This window comes from Periplaneta americana, unplaced genomic scaffold, assembly GCF_040183065.1.
Source record: "Periplaneta americana isolate PAMFEO1 unplaced genomic scaffold, P.americana_PAMFEO1_priV1 scaffold_34, whole genome shotgun sequence".
In the NCBI taxonomy this organism is placed as follows: Eukaryota; Metazoa; Arthropoda; class Insecta; order Blattodea; family Blattidae; genus Periplaneta; species Periplaneta americana.
This window is the reverse complement of record NW_027185515.1, coordinates 36,626-58,588: the sequence shown is the minus strand read 5'-3', so window position 1 is coordinate 58,588 and position 21,963 is coordinate 36,626. Positions and strand designations below refer to the sequence as shown.

Here is a 21,963-nt window from a genome sequence, read left to right as displayed (position 1 = left end):
TTTTCTACCTCAGCTCAGGCAAAAACCCAAGAAAGTCGCAAATACGACATCACATTCGGATATAATCCGAAAACCCAACAACAATGAATACCTCCATCACACCATATCAGCTAAACGCCCATCAAGGAAATTCAGAGATCAACAGAATTTCATCTTGGACAATAGGCTGAGGAACAGTCCCATATACTACACTTCGATCTTAGCCAAAAGACCGAGAAGAAAAACCGATCACGTGCCGTCGGGATCTATTTAATTCTACAACAGCACCTGCCATATGCGGATTATTAACAAACTCCGCTCCATTTAGATATACAGTTCGATACACCATCTTCTAAAGGGACTCTCGCTAAAGTTGTACTGCCATATCTTTCGAATAGAGTGCGCATACCATTTGTATTTCAATTAATCACAATACAGATTATAAATTGTAATGACGTGTGTCTAAATTACGTACACCTGCCCTCTAGCGAATGCTGTCGGAGTTATTCTCGCGCAAGTACAGTGAACTTGCTACTGCTGCCTACGATAGGCCGATGTTACATTCCTCGCATTAATTCTTAATATAGCGATCGAAAACTATCTAACCGCGGTTGCCGCACCTATAGAAACGGCAATCATATCCTTAAATAATGAACTTTTTGTGATAAAGGAAAAAGAAAAGAAAGAGACAGAGATCAGCTTAATTTCATTCAAGCGGAGCGACAGCACGGAAACTAGCGTCCAGCTCTTGAGACAACTAGTCAAACAACAGATGGTAACTACACAGAATTTACTGCATTGCAACATTCATTGTGTTATTATAGCAGTAGTGTCAGATTTGTAAGCTCCAATACCGTTTGTGGAGCTAGATCGGAGCATGAACTTGCTTGTGTCTGTGGAAACACCGGAGCACGAAACCCGTCTAGTGGAGCGCTCAGCTCCGTTTAGTCCCTGTCTGACATCGCTGTATTATAGTTTCTATGAACCATATTTCCGAAGTGTTGAGCTATGAGCACTTAAGCGCTCGCAATACTTTGCCACTACGCAGCGAATATTCACCGACATTTAAAGCACTCGTTCACACTATTTTTCGCATAGATTTCCCAATTATGCCTGTGACAATCATAGCTTCAGAATTACTGAGCGATTCATTCATCCCAACAACCAACGTTAACCCGTGCCCACAAATATAAATTCATTGTCCAACTTCAACTCCTTTCACAACATCCCCGCCTACACAAGTCACTCACTATAGGAATAATATTAGGCTTCTCTATTCATTTCGCAAATTGCCATAAACTACAATATAATATTACTTCGCATCTCTTTTTATCGTCTCACATAAACCGTTTCAGCTTGCAAAGTTTCTTCAGATTTTAGATTTAACTAATTTAATTTTCAATTGTCTGGAACGGCTGTTAACTTCGTCTGTAGCTTTCCCCACAGCGGAGACGTGACGCTTCATTCCGAGAAAAACTACTATATTACCTACAATAATTGAAATTATGTTGAATATGACCCGCTCTGCTCCAGTCGAACACAATATCACTACATCACAAATCCAAACGGTGGCGAGGTAAGGTACAACGTTTTTAGAATAATGGAATTATTCGTTACTAGATGTTCATTTTAATCAGTCTGTATGGTGGCAATGTGATGTATCTCCGTAGGGAAAAGGCTGCGGATATGAGCACATGTAATCAAATTGTTCCTTCCGCTGTAGTGAATGAGAATATTTGAGATTTATTTGTGGCGAGGTGTAGAAGATTATGTTACAGTGTCCATAATATTAAAATACTTTTCTCTTGAGCCTACCTGTTCAGAGGATCGGTCATTGCTGCTGTACTTCGAATTTTGTACCGTTCATTTAATCTCCTTAATGCTGCTACATATTCCTTCGCACAAACACACTTTCAATACTTGTATCGTACAATAAATACATCTGATATCGCAGAGAATTAATACGAAACATAAAGTTCCGCCAAGCATCCGCAGCCATCTTACATAATTTTATTGCCGTACATATATACATACACAAATACAACACTACATGATAGCGATTAAACGGGCCGATCCCGGAAGCACTGCAATACCGGGCCAACCCGTGACAGAGGTGGAGCAAGCTCCTAGCACTCCGTCATTTTCCAAAAATCAGTTTAATATTCTGGTCCTGCAATGCAGGACGTATCAGATATTAAGCTGATAAGAACAGATACTACACTTTGATCTTAGCCAAAAGGCCGAGAAGCGATGCCAAACGACGCCCGTCGCGACACAATTAATCTTACAACGACGCCTGTCACAGACGGGACGCGAACTTATCCCGCTGGCCTCAGAAATTAAATTCATTACAAAATATCATAGCAAGACTCTCTGAACAGAACTACTATCGTCTCATGCGCATTCAGAGTGCGCACTTCACCTGCATTCGGATATCAAGTAAAATTAATTACGAAATACAATGAATTATTATGCCACGCGTGCACATTACGTGTGTCTGCCATCTAGCGCCTGCTGTTGGCGTTACCCTCGCTCATAATACGCCAGCATCCCTATTAAACTAGGTCCCGCGCCGTGGTCTAAGACATCCTCCCTAGGATTCCCGTCATGGAATCCGGGCTATTCCGAGTACTCATGGCTTCGGCCAGTGTATGGGACCGGTGCCCACCCAGCATCGTGGTGCACTTGGGGAGCTACGATAGGTGGCGAAATAAAGCCAGCTCTATAACGGCTGGGGGATTCATCGTGCTAACCACACGATACTTCCATTTTGGTTTCATGATCGTCCACCTCTGCTTCGGCATGTTGACGTGAGTTCAGCAGCCGGTTGCTCGGTCATGGTCCTTCATGGTCTGTCGTGCCACGGATTAGTATATAACGACTAGACTATGATCAACACGAACATTTATACCGCTATGATGCATGCTGTAGGCTACTAAATCAACAATAATATTTACAACGCATCCAAGTGCTGATGTAAGAGGCTAGGTCTCCTCGGCTCTTTCTTCTTCATTTCAAATGGGTAACATGACGTCCTCAAACATTCATTTCAAAATGATTCCCAATCTGAACAAAAGCATATTATTAAGTTTCTACCTAACGTTATTAGTACTCTAAACTCAGCGTGTCTGGAAAATACGTATGTACACGTGATCTCCCATGTTCCATATCTTACATAACGGCAGTACAGGTTCAGATCGTTACCACCAAATTAACAAACGTTCCCACATTACAAGCGCACACATTCATTCACTTCTTCTCAGACATCATATTCATTTCCTGTATAATTACGTACATTAAGTACATGTATACTAAGAATTCTGATTACAGTTACAAATTTTACGATTTAAATGCATTTATGTCATTTTTCTTTTCACAAATTCTCATCAAATTGCTCCTCACAACTGGTAACAAATATTAAATCATTTTTAGTATTTCCAATGACAGTCAATCTATCCTTCCCCATTTCCAGTTTAATACTGTGCACACCACTCTTCTTCTCCTCTTCGTCACCGTCTTCTTCTTCTATTTATCAATTCCGCTATAATGCCACAGTAACGAGCTTGGCGTACCCTGACCAACCACGGAACACCTGACATGATTCTTTCTTGTTCGCAGGGACGAGAAGTCTGTATTTTTTCTCAACGCAGCTATTCTGTTTTAAACAGGGATGTCTATGGCTTCCGAAACTGCATGTCATTAAAAATTCTCACATTAAGAAATTTGTAGCCGATCACTTGGAACGGCAGGGTAACCGAACTTCAGTCGATGCATTTATAATTATCGGCTATCCGGGAGAGTAAAATCACGCAGGCGATTATTATTGCTCTCAAAACTCACGCAATTTCGCCAGCATACGTACGTCGAACCCCTAACTGCCCACCGATACTAAATTCCAACACACGACTCGCATACGTTGTGTTATACTGTATTTCTAATTTTTAAGGCCAAATGCACGACATACTGTCAAGAATGAAAGAAAAACAATAATAGAATTGCCCTGAAATTCCTTATATTGTTGCGAATTCGATCTCAACCTAATTCCAAGAAGCTACCGCATATATGAGTCCTACATGTTCATCTCAGTCAAAGGGCCAGGCCAGGCCAGGCCACTAAGTTAGATCGGATATGATGAACATTTTTTCTACCTCAGCTCAGGCAAAAACCCAAGAAAGTCGCAAATACGACATCACATTCGGATATAATCCGAAAACCCAACAACAAAGTTAAGACATATGATGAATACCTCCATCACACCATATCAGCTAAACGCCCATCAAGGAAATTCAGAGATCAACAGAATTTCATCTTGGACAATAGGCTGAGGAACAGTCCCATATACTACACTTCGATCTTAGCCAAAAGACCGAGAAGAAAAACCGATCACGTGCCGTCGGGATCTATTTAATTCTACAACAGCACCTGCCATATGCGGATTATTAACAAACTCCGCTCCATTTAGATATACAGTTCGATACACCATCTTCTAAAGGGACTCTCGCTAAAGTTGTACTGCCATATCTTTCGAATAGAGTGCGCATACCATTTGTATTTCAATTAATCACAATACAGATTATAAATTGTAATGACGTGTGTCTAAATTACGTACACCTGCCCTCTAGCGAATGCTGTCGGAGTTATTCTCGCGCAAGTACAGTGAACTTGCTACTGCTGCCTACGATAGGCCGATGTTACATTCCTCGCATTAATTCTTAATATAGCGATCGAAAACTATCTAACCGCGGTTGCCGCACCTATAGAAACGGCAATCATATCCTTAAATAATGAACTTTTTGTGATAAAGGAAAAAGAAAAGAAAGAGACAGAGATCAGCTTAATTTCATTCAAGCGGAGCGACAGCACGGAAACTAGCGTCCAGCTCTTGAGACAACTAGTCAAACAACAGATGGTAACTACACAGAATTTACTGCATTGCAACATTCATTGTGTTATTATAGCAGTAGTGTCAGATTTGTAAGCTCCAATACCGTTTGTGGAGCTAGATCGGAGCATGAACTTGCTTGTGTCTGTGGAAACACCGGAGCACGAAACCCGTCTAGTGGAGCGCTCAGCTCCGTTTAGTCCCTGTCTGACATCGCTGTATTATAGTTTCTATGAACCATATTTCCGAAGTGTTGAGCTATGAGCACTTAAGCGCTCGCAATACTTTGCCACTACGCAGCGAATATTCACCGACATTTAAAGCACTCGTTCACACTATTTTTCGCATAGATTTCCCAATTATGCCTGTGACAATCATAGCTTCAGAATTACTGAGCGATTCATTCATCCCAACAACCAACGTTAACCCGTGCCCACAAATATAAATTCATTGTCCAACTTCAACTCCTTTCACAACATCCCCGCCTACACAAGTCACTCACTATAGGAATAATATTAGGCTTCTCTATTCATTTCGCAAATTGCCATAAACTACAATATAATATTACTTCGCATCTCTTTTTATCGTCTCACATAAACCGTTTCAGCTTGCAAAGTTTCTTCAGATTTTAGATTTAACTAATTTAATTTTCAATTGTCTGGAACGGCTGTTAACTTCGTCTGTAGCTTTCCCCACAGCGGAGACGTGACGCTTCATTCCGAGAAAAACTACTATATTACCTACAATAATTGAAATTATGTTGAATATGACCCGCTCTGCTCCAGTCGAACACAATATCACTACATCACAAATCCAAACGGTGGCGAGGTAAGGTACAACGTTTTTAGAATAATGGAATTATTCGTTACTAGATGTTCATTTTAATCAGTCTGTATGGTGGCAATGTGATGTATCTCCGTAGGGAAAAGGCTGCGGATATGAGCACATGTAATCAAATTGTTCCTTCCGCTGTAGTGAATGAGAATATTTGAGATTTATTTGTGGCGAGGTGTAGAAGATTATGTTACAGTGTCCATAATATTAAAATACTTTTCTCTTGAGCCTACCTGTTCAGAGGATCGGTCATTGCTGCTGTACTTCGAATTTTGTACCGTTCATTTAATCTCCTTAATGCTGCTACATATTCCTTCGCACAAACACACTTTCAATACTTGTATCGTACAATAAATACATCTGATATCGCAGAGAATTAATACGAAACATAAAGTTCCGCCAAGCATCCGCAGCCATCTTACATAATTTTATTGCCGTACATATATACATACACAAATACAACACTACATGATAGCGATTAAATGGGCCGATCCCGGAAGCACTGCAATACCGGGCCAACCCGTGACAGAGGTGGAGCAAGCTCCTAGCACTCCGTCATTTTCCAAAAATCAGTTTAATATTCTGGTCCTGCAATGCAGGACGTATCAGATATTAAGCTGATAAGAACAGATACTACACTTTGATCTTAGCCAAAAGGCCGAGAAGCGATGCCAAACGACGCCCGTCGCGACACAATTAATCTTACAACGACGCCTGTCACAGACGGGACGCGAACTTATCCCGCTGGCCTCAGAAATTAAATTCATTACAAAATATCATAGCAAGACTCTCTGAACAGAACTACTATCGTCTCATGCGCATTCAGAGTGCGCACTTCACCTGCATTCGGATATCAAGTAAAATTAATTACGAAATACAATGAATTATTATGCCACGCGTGCACATTACGTGTGTCTGCCATCTAGCGCCTGCTGTTGGCGTTACCCTCGCTCATAATACGCCAGCATCCCTATTAAACTAGGTCCCGCGCCGTGGTCTAAGACATCCTCCCTAGGATTCCCGTCATGGAATCCGGGCTATTCCGAGTACTCATGGCTTCGGCCAGTGTATGGGACCGGTGCCCACCCAGCATCGTGGTGCACTTGGGGAGCTACGATAGGTGGCGAAATAAAGCCAGCTCTATAACGGCTGGGGGATTCATCGTGCTAACCACACGATACTTCCATTTTGGTTTCATGATCGTCCACCTCTGCTTCGGCATGTTGACGTGAGTTCAGCAGCCGGTTGCTCGGTCATGGTCCTTCATGGTCTGTCGTGCCACGGATTAGTATATAACGACTAGACTATGATCAACACGAACATTTATACCGCTATGATGCATGCTGTAGGCTACTAAATCAACAATAATATTTACAACGCATCCAAGTGCTGATGTAAGAGGCTAGGTCTCCTCGGCTCTTTCTTCTTCATTTCAAATGGGTAACATGACGTCCTCAAACATTCATTTCAAAACGATTCCCAATCTGAACAAAAGCATATTATTAAGTTTCTACCTAACGTTATTAGTACTCTAAACTCAGCGTGTCTGGAAAATACGTATGTACACGTGATCTCCCATGTTCCATATCAACTATTTCTTACATAACGGCAGTACAGGTTCAGATCGTTACCACCAAATTAACAAACGTTCCCACATTACAAGCGCACACATTCATTCACTTCTTCTCAGACATCATATTCATTTCCTGTATAATTACGTACATTAAGTACATGTATACTAAGAATTCTGATTACAGTTACAAATTTTACGATTTAAATGCATTTATGTCATTTTTCTTTTCACAAATTCTCATCAAATTGCTCCTCACAACTGGTAACAAATATTAAATCATTTTTAGTATTTCCAATGACAGTCAATCTATCCTTCCCCATTTCCAGTTTAATACTGTGCACACCACTCTTCTTCTCCTCTTCGTCACCGTCTTCTTCTTCTATTTATCAATTCCGCTATAATGCCACAGTAACGAGCTTGGCGTACCCTGACCAACCACGGAACACCTGACATGATTCTTTCTTGTTCGCAGGGACGAGAAGTCTGTATTTTTTCTCAACGCAGCTATTCTGTTTTAAACAGGGATGTCTATGGCTTCCGAAACTGCATGTCATTAAAAATTCTCACATTAAGAAATTTGTAGCCGATCACTTGGAACGGCAGGGTAACCGAACTTCAGTCGATGCATTTATAATTATCGGCTATCCGGGAGAGTAAAATCACGCAGGCGATTATTATTGCTCTCAAAACTCACGCAATTTCGCCAGCATACGTACGTCGAACCCCTAACTGCCCACCGATACTAAATTCCAACACACGACTCGCATACGTTGTGTTATACTATATTTCTAATTTTTAAGGCCAAATGCACGACATACTGTCAAGAATGAAAGAAAAACAATAATAGAATTGCCCTGAAATTCCTTATATTGTTGCGAATTCGATCTCAACCTAATTCCAAGAAGCTACCGCATATATGAGTCCTACATGTTCATCTCAGTCAAAGGGCCAGGCCAGGCCAGGCCACTAAGTTAGATCGGATATGATGAACATTTTTTCTACCTCAGCTCAGGCAAAAACCCAAGAAAGTCGCAAATACGACATCACATTCGGATATAATCCGAAAACCCAACAACAATGAATACCTCCATCACACCATATCAGCTAAACGCCCATCAAGGAAATTCAGAGATCAACAGAATTTCATCTTGGACAATAGGCTGAGGAACAGTCCCATATACTACACTTCGATCTTAGCCAAAAGACCGAGAAGAAAAACCGATCACGTGCCGTCGGGATCTATTTAATTCTACAACAGCACCTGCCATATGCGGGTTATTAACAAACTCCGCTCCATTTAGATATACAGTTCGATACACCATCTTCTAAAGGGACTCTCGCTAAAGCTGTACTGCCATATCTTTCGAATAGAGTGCGCATACCATTTGTATTTCAATTAATCACAATACAGATTATAAATTGTAATGACGTGTGTCTAAATTACGTACACCTGCCCTCTAGCGAATGCTGTCGGAGTTATTCTCGCGCAAGTACAGTGAACTTGCTACTGCTGCCTACGATAGGCCGATGTTACATTCCTCGCATTAATTCTTAATATAGCGATCGAAAACTATCTAACCGCGGTTGCCGCACCTATAGAAACGGCAATCATATCCTTAAATAATGAACTTTTTGTGATAAAGGAAAAAGAAAAGAAAGAGACAGAGATCAGCTTAATTTCATTCAAGCGGAGCGACAGCACGGAAACTAGCGTCCAGCTCTTGAGACAACTAGTCAAACAACAGATGGTAACTACACAGAATTTACTGCATTGCAACATTCATTGTGTTATTATAGCAGTAGTGTCAGATTTGTAAGCTCCAATACCGTTTGTGGAGCTAGATCGGAGCATGAACTTGCTTGTGTCTGTGGAAACACCGGAGCACGAAACCCGTCTAGTGGAGCGCTCAGCTCCGTTTAGTCCCTGTCTGACATCGCTGTATTATAGTTTCTATGAACCATATTTCCGAAGTGTTGAGCTATGAGCACTTAAGCGCTCGCAATACTTTGCCACTACGCAGCGAATATTCACCGACATTTAAAGCACTCGTTCACACTATTTTTCGCATAGATTTCCCAATTATGCCTGTGACAATCATAGCTTCAGAATTACTGAGCGATTCATTCATCCCAACAACCAACGTTAACCCGTGCCCACAAATATAAATTCATTGTCCAACTTCAACTCCTTTCACAACATCCCCGCCTACACAAGTCACTCACTATAGGAATAATATTAGGCTTCTCTATTCATTTCGCAAATTGCCATAAACTACAATATAATATTACTTCGCATCTCTTTTTATCGTCTCACATAAACCGTTTCAGCTTGCAAAGTTTCTTCAGATTTTAGATTTAACTAATTTAATTTTCAATTGTCTGGAACGGCTGTTAACTTCGTCTGTAGCTTTCCCCACAGCGGAGACGTGACGCTTCATTCCGAGAAAAACTACTATATTACCTACAATAATTGAAATTATGTTGAATATGACCCGCTCTGCTCCAGTCGAACACAATATCACTACATCACAAATCCAAACGGTGGCGAGGTAAGGTACAACGTTTTTAGAATAATGGAATTATTCGTTACTAGATGTTCATTTTAATCAGTCTGTATGGTGGCAATGTGATGTATCTCCGTAGGGAAAAGGCTGCGGATATGAGCACATGTAATCAAATTGTTCCTTCCGCTGTAGTGAATGAGAATATTTGAGATTTATTTGTGGCGAGGTGTAGAAGATTATGTTACAGTGTCCATAATATTAAAATACTTTTCTCTTGAGCCTACCTGTTCAGAGGATCGGTCATTGCTGCTGTACTTCGAATTTTGTACCGTTCATTTAATCTCCTTAATGCTGCTACATATTCCTTCGCACAAACACACTTTCAATACTTGTATCGTACAATAAATACATCTGATATCGCAGAGAATTAATACGAAACATAAAGTTCCGCCAAGCATCCGCAGCCATCTTACATAATTTTATTGCCGTACATATATACATACACAAATACAACACTACATGATAGCGATTAAATGGGCCGATCCCGGAAGCACTGCAATACCGGGCCAACCCGTGACAGAGGTGGAGCAAGCTCCTAGCACTCCGTCATTTTCCAAAAATCAGTTTAATATTCTGGTCCTGCAATGCAGGACGTATCAGATATTAAGCTGATAAGAACAGATACTACACTTTGATCTTAGCCAAAAGGCCGAGAAGCGATGCCAAACGACGCCCGTCGCGACACAATTAATCTTACAACGACGCCTGTCACAGACGGGACGCGAACTTATCCCGCTGGCCTCAGAAATTAAATTCATTACAAAATATCATAGCAAGACTCTCTGAACAGAACTACTATCGTCTCATGCGCATTCAGAGTGCGCACTTCACCTGCATTCGGATATCAAGTAAAATTAATTACGAAATACAATGAATTATTATGCCACGCGTGCACATTACGTGTGTCTGCCATCTAGCGCCTGCTGTTGGCGTTACCCTCGCTCATAATACGCCAGCATCCCTATTAAACTAGGTCCCGCGCCGTGGTCTAAGACATCCTCCCTAGGATTCCCGTCATGGAATCCGGGCTATTCCGAGTACTCATGGCTTCGGCCAGTGTATGGGACCGGTGCCCACCCAGCATCGTTGTGCACTTGGGGAGCTACGATAGGTGGCGAAATAAAGCCAGCTCTATAACGGCTGGGGGATTCATCGTGCTAACCACACGATACTTCCATTTTGGTTTCATGATCGTCCACCTCTGCTTCGGCATGTTGACGTGAGTTCAGCAGCCGGTTGCTCGGTCATGGTCCTTCATGGTCTGTCGTGCCACGGATTAGTATATAACGACTAGACTATGATCAACACGAACATTTATACCGCTATGATGCATGCTGTAGGCTACTAAATCAACAATAATATTTACAACGCATCCAAGTGCTGATGTAAGAGGCTAGGTCTCCTCGGCTCTTTCTTCTTCATTTCAAATGGGTAACATGACGTCCTCAAACATTCATTTCAAAACGATTCCCAATCTGAACAAAAGCATATTATTAAGTTTCTACCTAACGTTATTAGTACTCTAAACTCAGCGTGTCTGGAAAATACGTATGTACACGTGATCTCCCATGTTCCATATCAAGTATTTCTTACATAACGGCAGTACAGGTTCAGATCGTTACCACCAAATTAACAAACGTTCCCACATTACAAGCGCACACATTCATTCACTTCTTCTCAGACATCATATTCATTTCCTGTATAATTACGTACATTAAGTACATGTATACTAAGAATTCTGATTACAGTTACAAATTTTACGATTTAAATGCATTTATGTCATTTTTCTTTTCACAAATTCTCATCAAATTGCTCCTCACAACTGGTAACAAATATTAAATCATTTTTAGTATTTCCAATGACAGTCAATCTATCCTTCCCCATTTCCAGTTTAATACTGTGCACACCACTCTTCTTCTCCTCTTCGTCACCGTCTTCTTCTTCTATTTATCAATTCCGCTATAATGCCACAGTAACGAGCTTGGCGTACCCTGACCAACCACGGAACACCTGACATGATTCTTTCTTGTTCGCAGGGACGAGAAGTCTGTATTTTTTCTCAACGCAGCTATTCTGTTTTAAACAGGGATGTCTATGGCTTCCGAAACTGCATGTCATTAAAAATTCTCACATTAAGAAATTTGTAGCCGATCACTTGGAACGGCAGGGTAACCGAACTTCAGTCGATGCATTTATAATTATCGGCTATCCGGGAGAGTAAAATCACGCAGGCGATTATTATTGCTCTCAAAACTCACGCAATTTCGCCAGCATACGTACGTCGAACCCCTAACTGCCCACCGATACTAAATTCCAACACACGACTCGCATACGTTGTGTTATACTGTATTTCTAATTTTTAAGGCCAAATGCACGACATACTGTCAAGAATGAAAGAAAAACAATAATAGAATTGCCCTGAAATTCCTTATATTGTTGCGAATTCGATCTCAACCTAATTCCAAGAAGCTACCGCATATATGAGTCCTACATGTTCATCTCAGTCAAAGGGCCAGGCCAGGCCAGGCCACTAAGTTAGATCGGATATGATGAACATTTTTTCTACCTCAGCTCAGGCAAAAACCCAAGAAAGTCGCAAATACGACATCACATTCGGATATAATCCGAAAACCCAACAACAATGAATACCTCCATCACACCATATCAGCTAAACGCCCATCAAGGAAATTCAGAGATCAACAGAATTTCATCTTGGACAATAGGCTGAGGAACAGTCCCATATACTACACTTCGATCTTAGCCAAAAGACCGAGAAGAAAAACCGATCACGTGCCGTCGGGATCTATTTAATTCTACAACAGCACCTGCCATATGCGGGTTATTAACAAACTCCGCTCCATTTAGATATACAGTTCGATACACCATCTTCTAAAGGGACTCTCGCTAAAGCTGTACTGCCATATCTTTCGAATAGAGTGCGCATACCATTTGTATTTCAATTAATCACAATACAGATTATAAATTGTAATGACGTGTGTCTAAATTACGTACACCTGCCCTCTAGCGAATGCTGTCGGAGTTATTCTCGCGCAAGTACACTGAACTTGCTACTGCTGCCTACGATAGGCCGATGTTACATTCCTCGCATTAATTCTTAATATAGCGATCGAAAACTATCTAACCGCGGTTGCCGCACCTATAGAAACGGCAATCATATCCTTAAATAATGAACTTTTTGTGATAAAGGAAAAAGAAAAGAAAGAGACAGAGATCAGCTTAATTTCATTCAAGCGGAGCGACAGCACGGAAACTAGCGTCCAGCTCTTGAGACAACTAGTCAAACAACAGATGGTAACTACACAGAATTTACTGCATTGCAACATTCATTGTGTTATTATAGCAGTAGTGTCAGATTTGTAAGCTCCAATACCGTTTGTGGAGCTAGATCGGAGCATGAACTTGCTTGTGTCTGTGGAAACACCGGAGCACGAAACCCGTCTAGTGGAGCGCTCAGCTCCGTTTAGTCCCTGTCTGACATCGCTGTATTATAGTTTCTATGAACCATATTTCCGAAGTGTTGAGCTATGAGCACTTAAGCGCTCGCAATACTTTGCCACTACGCAGCGAATATTCACCGACATTTAAAGCACTCGTTCACACTATTTTTCGCATAGATTTCCCAATTATGCCTGTGACAATCATAGCTTCAGAATTACTGAGCGATTCATTCATCCCAACAACCAACGTTAACCCGTGCCCACAAATATAAATTCATTGTCCAACTTCAACTCCTTTCACAACATCCCCGCCTACACAAGTCACTCACTATAGGAATAATATTAGGCTTCTCTATTCATTTCGCAAATTGCCATAAACTACAATATAATATTACTTCGCATCTCTTTTTATCGTCTCACATAAACCGTTTCAGCTTGCAAAGTTTCTTCAGATTTTAGATTTAACTAATTTAATTTTCAATTGTCTGGAACGGCTGTTAACTTCGTCTGTAGCTTTCCCCACAGCGGAGACGTGACGCTTCATTCCGAGAAAAACTACTATATTACCTACAATAATTGAAATTATGTTGAATATGACCCGCTCTGCTCCAGTCGAACACAATATCACTACATCACAAATCCAAACGGTGGCGAGGTAAGGTACAACGTTTTTAGAATAATGGAATTATTCGTTACTAGATGTTCATTTTAATCAGTCTGTATGGTGGCAATGTGATGTATCTCCGTAGGGAAAAGGCTGCGGATATGAGCACATGTAATCAAATTGTTCCTTCCGCTGTAGTGAATGAGAATATTTGAGATTTATTTGTGGCGAGGTGTAGAAGATTATGTTACAGTGTCCATAATATTAAAATACTTTTCTCTTGAGCCTACCTGTTCAGAGGATCGGTCATTGCTGCTGTACTTCGAATTTTGTACCGTTCATTTAATCTCCTTAATGCTGCTACATATTCCTTCGCACAAACACACTTTCAATACTTGTATCGTACAATAAATACATCTGATATCGCAGAGAATTAATACGAAACATAAAGTTCCGCCAAGCATCCGCAGCCATCTTACATAATTTTATTGCCGTACATATATACATACACAAATACAACACTACATGATAGCGATTAAATGGGCCGATCCCGGAAGCACTGCAATACCGGGCCAACCCGTGACAGAGGTGGAGCAAGCTCCTAGCACTCCGTCATTTTCCAAAAATCAGTTTAATATTCTGGTCCTGCAATGCAGGACGTATCAGATATTAAGCTGATAAGAACAGATACTACACTTTGATCTTAGCCAAAAGGCCGAGAAGCGATGCCAAACGACGCCCGTCGCGACACAATTAATCTTACAACGACGCCTGTCACAGACGGGACGCGAACTTATCCCGCTGGCCTCAGAAATTAAATTCATTACAAAATATCATAGCAAGACTCTCTGAACAGAACTACTATCGTCTCATGCGCATTCAGAGTGCGCACTTCACCTGCATTCGGATATCAAGTAAAATTAATTACGAAATACAATGAATTATTATGCCACGCGTGCACATTACGTGTGTCTGCCATCTAGCGCCTGCTGTTGGCGTTACCCTCGCTCATAATACGCCAGCATCCCTATTAAACTAGGTCCCGCGCCGTGGTCTAAGACATCCTCCCTAGGATTCCCGTCATGGAATCCGGGCTATTCCGAGTACTCATGGCTTCGGCCAGTGTATGGGACCAGTGCCCACCCAGCATCGTGGTGCACTTGGGGAGCTACGATAGGTGGCGAAATAAAGCCAGCTCTATAACGGCTGGGGGATTCATCGTGCTAACCACACGATACTTCCATTTTGGTTTCATGATCGTCCACCTCTGCTTCGGCATGTTGACGTGAGTTCAGCAGCCGGTTGCTCGGTCATGGTCCTTCATGGTCTGTCGTGCCACGGATTAGTATATAACGACTAGACTATGATCAACACGAACATTTATACCGCTATGATGCATGCTGTAGGCTACTATACCTGGTAAGGTTTATCTTGTCTCAGTAGCAATAAAACCAAGTCCCTTCAAATGAAGGTGGAGATTATAGGAGGGTTGTAAATTTTCAGTATTCCTTTCAAGACCTTGTTATTGTACAGGCTACCGGAACTCAATTTCTTGAAAGACAAGCTCAGTGACGGAACTACACAGTACAAAGAGAGATATTTTGTAATTTTATTTTGTGCTACAGAATGTATCAACTGGTCCCTTCCGCCACTGGATGGATGGACGGCATAGCTCTATTCCCCCATCGCCATAACAATACAGACGAAGTAAGACATATCTCCTTTCTCTCTCTTTTCACAGTGAGACAAGATACATCACACAGACTCTAAATCAACAATAATATTTACAACGCATCCAAGTGCTGATGTAAGAGGCTAGGTCTCCTCGGCTCTTTCTTCTTCATTTCAAATGGGTAACATGACGTCCTCAAACATTCATTTCAAAACGATTCCCAATCTGAACAAAAGCATATTATTAAGTTTCTACCTAACGTTATTAGTACTCTAAACTCAGCGTGTCTGGAAAATACGTATGTACACGTGATCTCCCACGTTCCATATCAAGTATTTCTTACATAACGGCAGTACAGGTTCAGATCGTTACCACCAAATTAACAAACGTTCCCACATTACAAGCGCACACATTCATTCACTTCTTCTCAGACATCATATTCATTTCCTGTATAATTACGTACATTAAGTACATGTATACTAAGAATTCTGATTACAGTTACAAATTTTACGATTTAAATGCATTTATGTCATTTTTCTTTTCACAAATTCTCATCAAATTGCTCCTCACAACTGGTAACAAATATTAAATCATTTTTAGTATTTCCAATGACAGTCAATCTATCCTTCCCCATTTCCAGTTTAATACTGTGCACACCACTCTTCTTCTCCTCTTCGTCACCGTCTTCTTCTTCTATTTATCAATTCCGCTATAATGCCACAGTAACGAGCTTGGCGTACCCTGACCAACCACGGAACACCTGACATGATTCTTTCTTGTTCGCAGGGACGAGAAGTCTGTATTTTTTCTCAACGCAGCTATTCTGTTTTAAACAGGGATGTCTATGGCTTCCGAAACTGCATGTCATTAAAAATTCTCACATTAAGAAATTTGTAGCCGATCACTTGGAACGGCAGGGTAACCGAACTTCAGTCGATGCATTTATAATTATCGGCTATCCGGGAGAGTAAAATCACGCAGGCGATTATTATTGCTCTCAAAACTCACGCAATTTCGCCAGCATACGTACGTCGAACCCCTAACTGCCCACCGATACTAAATTCCAACACACGACTCGCATACGTTGTGTTATACTGTATTTCTAATTTTTAAGGCCAAATGCACGACATACTGTCAAGAATGAAAGAAAAACAATAATAGAATTGCCCTGAAATTCCTTATATTGTTGCGAATTCGATCTCAACCTAATTCCAAGAAGCTACCGCATATATGAGTCCTACATGTTCATCTCAGTCAAAGGGCCAGGCCAGGCCAGGCCACTAAGTTAGATCGGATATGATGAACATTTTTTCTACCTCAGCTCAGGCAAAAACCCAAGAAAGTCGCAAATACGACATCACATTCGGATATAATCCGAAAACCCAACAACAATGAATACCTCCATCACACCATATCAGCTAAACGCCCATCAAGGAAATTCAGAGATCAACAGAATTTCATCTTGGACAATAGGCTGAGGAACAGTCCCATATACTACACTTCGATCTTAGCCAAAAGACCGAGAAGAAAAACCGATGACGTGCCGTCGGGATCTATTTAATTCTACAACAGCACCTGCCATATGCGGATTATTAACAAACTCCGCTCCATTTAGATATACAGTTCGATACACCATCTTCTAAAGGGACTCTCGCTAAAGCTGTACTGCCATATCTTTCGAATAGAGTGCGCATACCATTTGTATTTCAATTAATCACAATACAGATTATAAATTGTAATGACGTGTGTCTAAATTACGTACACCTGCCCTCTAGCGAATGCTGTCGGAGTTATTCTCGCGCAAGTACACTGAACTTGCTACTGCTGCCTACGATAGGCCGATGTTACATTCCTCGCATTAATTCTTAATATAGCGATCGAAAACTATCTAACCGCGGTTGCCGCACCTATAGAAACGGCAATCATATCCTTAAATAATGAACTTTTTGTGATAAAGGAAAAAGAAAAGAAAGAGACAGAGATCAGCTTAATTTCATTCAAGCGGAGCGACAGCACGGAAACTAGCGTCCAGCTCTTGAGACAACTAGTCAAACAACAGATGGTAACTACACAGAATTTACTGCATTGCAACATTCATTGTGTTATTATAGCAGTAGTGTCAGATTTGTAAGCTCCAATACCGTTTGTGGAGCTAGATCGGAGCATGAACTTGCTTGTGTCTGTGGAAACACCGGAGCACGAAACCCGTCTAGTGGAGCGCTCAGCTCCGTTTAGTCCCTGTCTGACATCGCTGTATTATAGTTTCTATGAACCATATTTCCGAAGTGTTGAGCTATGAGCACTTAAGCGCTCGCAATACTTTGCCACTACGCAGCGAATATTCACCGACATTTAAAGCACTCGTTCACACTATTTTTCGCATAGATTTCCCAATTATGCCTGTGACAATCATAGCTTCAGAATTACTGAGCGATTCATTCATCCCAACAACCAACGTTAACCCGTGCCCACAAATATAAATTCATTGTCCAACTTCAACTCCTTTCACAACATCCCCGCCTACACAAGTCACTCACTATAGGAATAATATTAGGCTTCTCTATTCATTTCGCAAATTGCCATAAACTACAATATAATATTACTTCGCATCTCTTTTTATCGTCTCACATAAACCGTTTCAGCTTGCAAAGTTTCTTCAGATTTTAGATTTAACTAATTTAATTTTCAATTGTCTGGAACGGCTGTTAACTTCGTCTGTAGCTTTCCCCACAGCGGAGACGTGACGCTTCATTCCGAGAAAAACTACTATATTACCTACAATAATTGAAATTATGTTGAATATGACCCGCTCTGCTCCAGTCGAACACAATATCACTACATCACAAATCCAAACGGTGGCGAGGTAAGGTACAACGTTTTTAGAATAATGGAATTATTCGTTACTAGATGTTCATTTTAATCAGTCTGTATGGTGGCAATGTGATGTATCTCCGTAGGGAAAAGGCTGCGGATATGAGCACATGTAATCAAATTGTTCCTTCCGCTGTAGTGAATGAGAATATTTGAGATTTATTTGTGGCGAGGTGTAGAAGATTATGTTACAGTGTCCATAATATTAAAATACTTTTCTCTTGAGCCTACCTGTTCAGAGGATCGGTCATTGCTGCTGTACTTCGAATTTTGTACCGTTCATTTAATCTCCTTAATGCTGCTACATATTCCTTCGCACAAACACACTTTCAATACTTGTATCGTACAATAAATACATCTGATATCGCAGAGAATTAATACGAAACATAAAGTTCCGCCAAGCATCCGCAGCCATCTTACATAATTTTATTGCCGTACATATATACATACACAAATACAACACTACATGATAGCGATTAAATGGGCCGATCCCGGAAGCACTGCAATACCGGGCCAACCCGTGACAGAGGTGGAGCAAGCTCCTAGCACTCCGTCATTTTCCAAAAATCAGTTTAATATTCTGGTCCTGCAATGCAGGACGTATCAGATATTAAGCTGATAAGAACAGATACTACACTTTGATCTTAGCCAAAAGGCCGAGAAGCGATGCCAAACGACGCCCGTCGCGACACAATTAATCTTACAACGACGCCTGTCACAGACGGGACGCGAACTTATCCCGCTGGCCTCAGAAATTAAATTCATTACAAAATATCATAGCAAGACTCTCTGAACAGAACTACTATCGTCTCATGCGCATTCAGAGTGCGCACTTCACCTGCATTCGGATATCAAGTAAAATTAATTACGAAATACAATGAATTATTATGCCACGCGTGCACATTACGTGTGTCTGCCATCTAGCGCCTGCTGTTGGCGTTACCCTCGCTCATAATACGCCAGCATCCCTATTAAACTAGGTCCCGCGCCGTGGTCTAAGACATCCTCCCTAGGATTCCCGTCATGGAATCCGGGCTATTCCGAGTACTCATGGCTTCGGCCAGTGTATGGGACCGGTGCCCACCCAGCATCGTGGTGCACTTGGGGAGCTACGATAGGTGGCGAAATAAAGCCAGCTCTATAACGGCTGGGGGATTCATCGTGCTAACCACACGATACTTCCATTTTGGTTTCATGATCGTCCACCTCTGCTTCGGCATGTTGACGTGAGTTCAGCAGCCGGTTGCTCGGTCATGGTCCTTCATGGTCTGTCGTGCCACGGATTAGTATATAACGACTAGACTATGATCAACACGAACATTTATACCGCTATGATGCATGCTGTAGGCTACTAAATCAACAATAATATTTACAACGCATCCAAGTGCTGATGTAAGAGGCTAGGTCTCCTCGGCTCTTTCTTCTTCATTTCAAATGGGTAACATGACGTCCTCAAACATTCATTTCAAAATGATTCCCAATCTGAACAAAAGCATATTATTAAGTTTCTACCTAACGTTATTAGTACTCTAAACTCAGCGTGTCTGGAAAATACGTATGTACACGTGATCTGCCATGTTCCATATCTTACATAACGGCAGTACAGGTTCAGATCGTTACCACCAAATTAACAAACGTTCCCACATTACAAGCGCACACATTCATTCACTTCTTCTCAGACATCATATTCATTTCCTGTATAATTACGTACATTAAGTACATGTATACTAAGAATTCTGATTACAGTTACAAATTTTACGATTTAAATGCATTTATGTCATTTTTCTTTTCACAAATTCTCATCAAATTGCTCCTCACAACTGGTAACAAATATTAAATCATTTTTAGTATTTCCAATGACAGTCAATCTATCCTTCCCCATTTCCAGTTTAATACTGTGCACACCACTCTTCTTCTCCTCTTCGTCACCGTCTTCTTCTTCTATTTATCAATTCCGCTATAATGCCACAGTAACGAGCTTGGCGTACCCTGACCAACCACGGAACACCTGACATGATTCTTTCTTGTTCGCAGGGACGAGAAGTCTGTATTTTTTCTCAACGCAGCTATTCTGTTTTAAACAGGGATGTCTATGGCTTCCGAAACTGCATGTCATTAAAAATTCTCACATTAAGAAATTTGTAGCCGATCACTTGGAACGGCAGGGTAACCGAACTTCAGTCGATGCATTTATAATTATCGGCTATCCGGGAGAGTAAAATCACGCAGGCGATTATTATTGCTCTCAAAACTCACGCAATTTCGCCAGCATACGTACGTCGAACCCCTAACTGCCCACCGATACTAAATTCCAACACTCGACTCGCATACGTTGTGTTATACTGTATTTCTAATTTTTAAGGCCAAATGCACGACATACTGTCAAGAATGAAAGAAAAACAATAATAGAATTGCCCTGAAATTCCTTATATTGTTGCGAATTCGATCTCAACCTAATTCCAAGAAGCTACCGCATATATGAGTCCTACATGTTCATCTCAGTCAAAGGGCCAGGCCAGGCCAGGCCACTAAGTTAGATCGGATATGATGAACATTTTTTCTACCTCAGCTCAGGCAAAAACCCAAGAAAGTCGCAAATACGACATCACATTCGGATATAATCCGAAAACCCAACAACAATGAATACCTCCATCACACCATATCAGCTAAACGCCCATCAAGGAAATTCAGAGATCAACAGAATTTCATCTTGGACAATAGGCTGAGGAACAGTCCCATATACTACACTTCGATCTTAGCCAAAAGACCGAGAAGAAAAACCGATCACGTGCCGTCGGGATCTATTTAATTCTACAACAGCACCTGCCATATGCGGGTTATTAACAAACTCCGCTCCATTTAGATATACAGTTCGATACACCATCTTCTAAAGGGACTCTCGCTAAAGCTGTACTGCCATATCTTTCGAATAGAGTGCGCATACCATTTGTATTTCAATTAATCACAATACAGATTATAAATTGTAATGACGTGTGTCTAAATTACGTACACCTGCCCTCTAGCGAATGCTGTCGGAGTTATTCTCGCGCAAGTACAGTGAACTTGCTACTGCTGCCTACGATAGGCCGATGTTACATTCCTCGCATTAATTCTTAATATAGCGATCGAAAACTATCTAACCGCGGTTGCCGCACCTATAGAAACGGCAATCATATCCTTAAATAATGAACTTTTTGTGATAAAGGAAAAAGAAAAGAAAGAGACAGAGATCAGCTTAATTTCATTCAAGCGGAGCGACAGCACGGAAACTAGCGTCCAGCTCTTGAGACAACTAGTCAAACAACAGATGGTAACTACACAGAATTTACTGCATTGCAACATTCATTGTGTTATTATAGCAGTAGTGTCAGATTTGTAAGCTCCAATACCGTTTGTGGAGCTAGATCGGAGCATGAACTTGCTTGTGTCTGTGGAAACACCGGAGCACGAAACCCGTCTAGTGGAGCGCTCAGCTCCGTTTAGTCCCTGTCTGACATCGCTGTATTATAGTTTCTATGAACCATAT

At 41.2% G+C, this 21,963-nt stretch overlaps 5 non-coding genes across 5 annotated transcripts; all 5 read right to left on the bottom strand.

Annotated features, from left to right (window-relative positions):
- Positions 1–2,038: 2,038 nt before the first annotated feature.
- Positions 2,039–2,231, bottom strand: LOC138694033 (U2 spliceosomal RNA). Its single transcript, XR_011330716.1, has one exon. It is a non-coding gene; the product is annotated as a U2 spliceosomal RNA (small nuclear RNA).
- A 3,941-nt stretch (positions 2,232–6,172) lies between these two features.
- LOC138693993 (U2 spliceosomal RNA) lies at positions 6,173–6,365 on the bottom strand. Its single transcript, XR_011330676.1, has one exon. It is a non-coding gene; the product is annotated as a U2 spliceosomal RNA (small nuclear RNA).
- A 3,935-nt stretch (positions 6,366–10,300) lies between these two features.
- On the bottom strand, positions 10,301–10,493 carry LOC138693992 (U2 spliceosomal RNA). The gene has a single exon (XR_011330675.1). It is a non-coding gene; the product is annotated as a U2 spliceosomal RNA (small nuclear RNA).
- Positions 10,494–14,428: 3,935 nt separating this feature from the next.
- LOC138693991 (U2 spliceosomal RNA) lies at positions 14,429–14,621 on the bottom strand. The gene has a single exon (XR_011330674.1). It is a non-coding gene; the product is annotated as a U2 spliceosomal RNA (small nuclear RNA).
- A 4,291-nt stretch (positions 14,622–18,912) lies between these two features.
- On the bottom strand, positions 18,913–19,105 carry LOC138693990 (U2 spliceosomal RNA). The gene has a single exon (XR_011330673.1). It is a non-coding gene; the product is annotated as a U2 spliceosomal RNA (small nuclear RNA).
- Between the last annotated feature and the right edge of the window lie 2,858 nt (positions 19,106–21,963).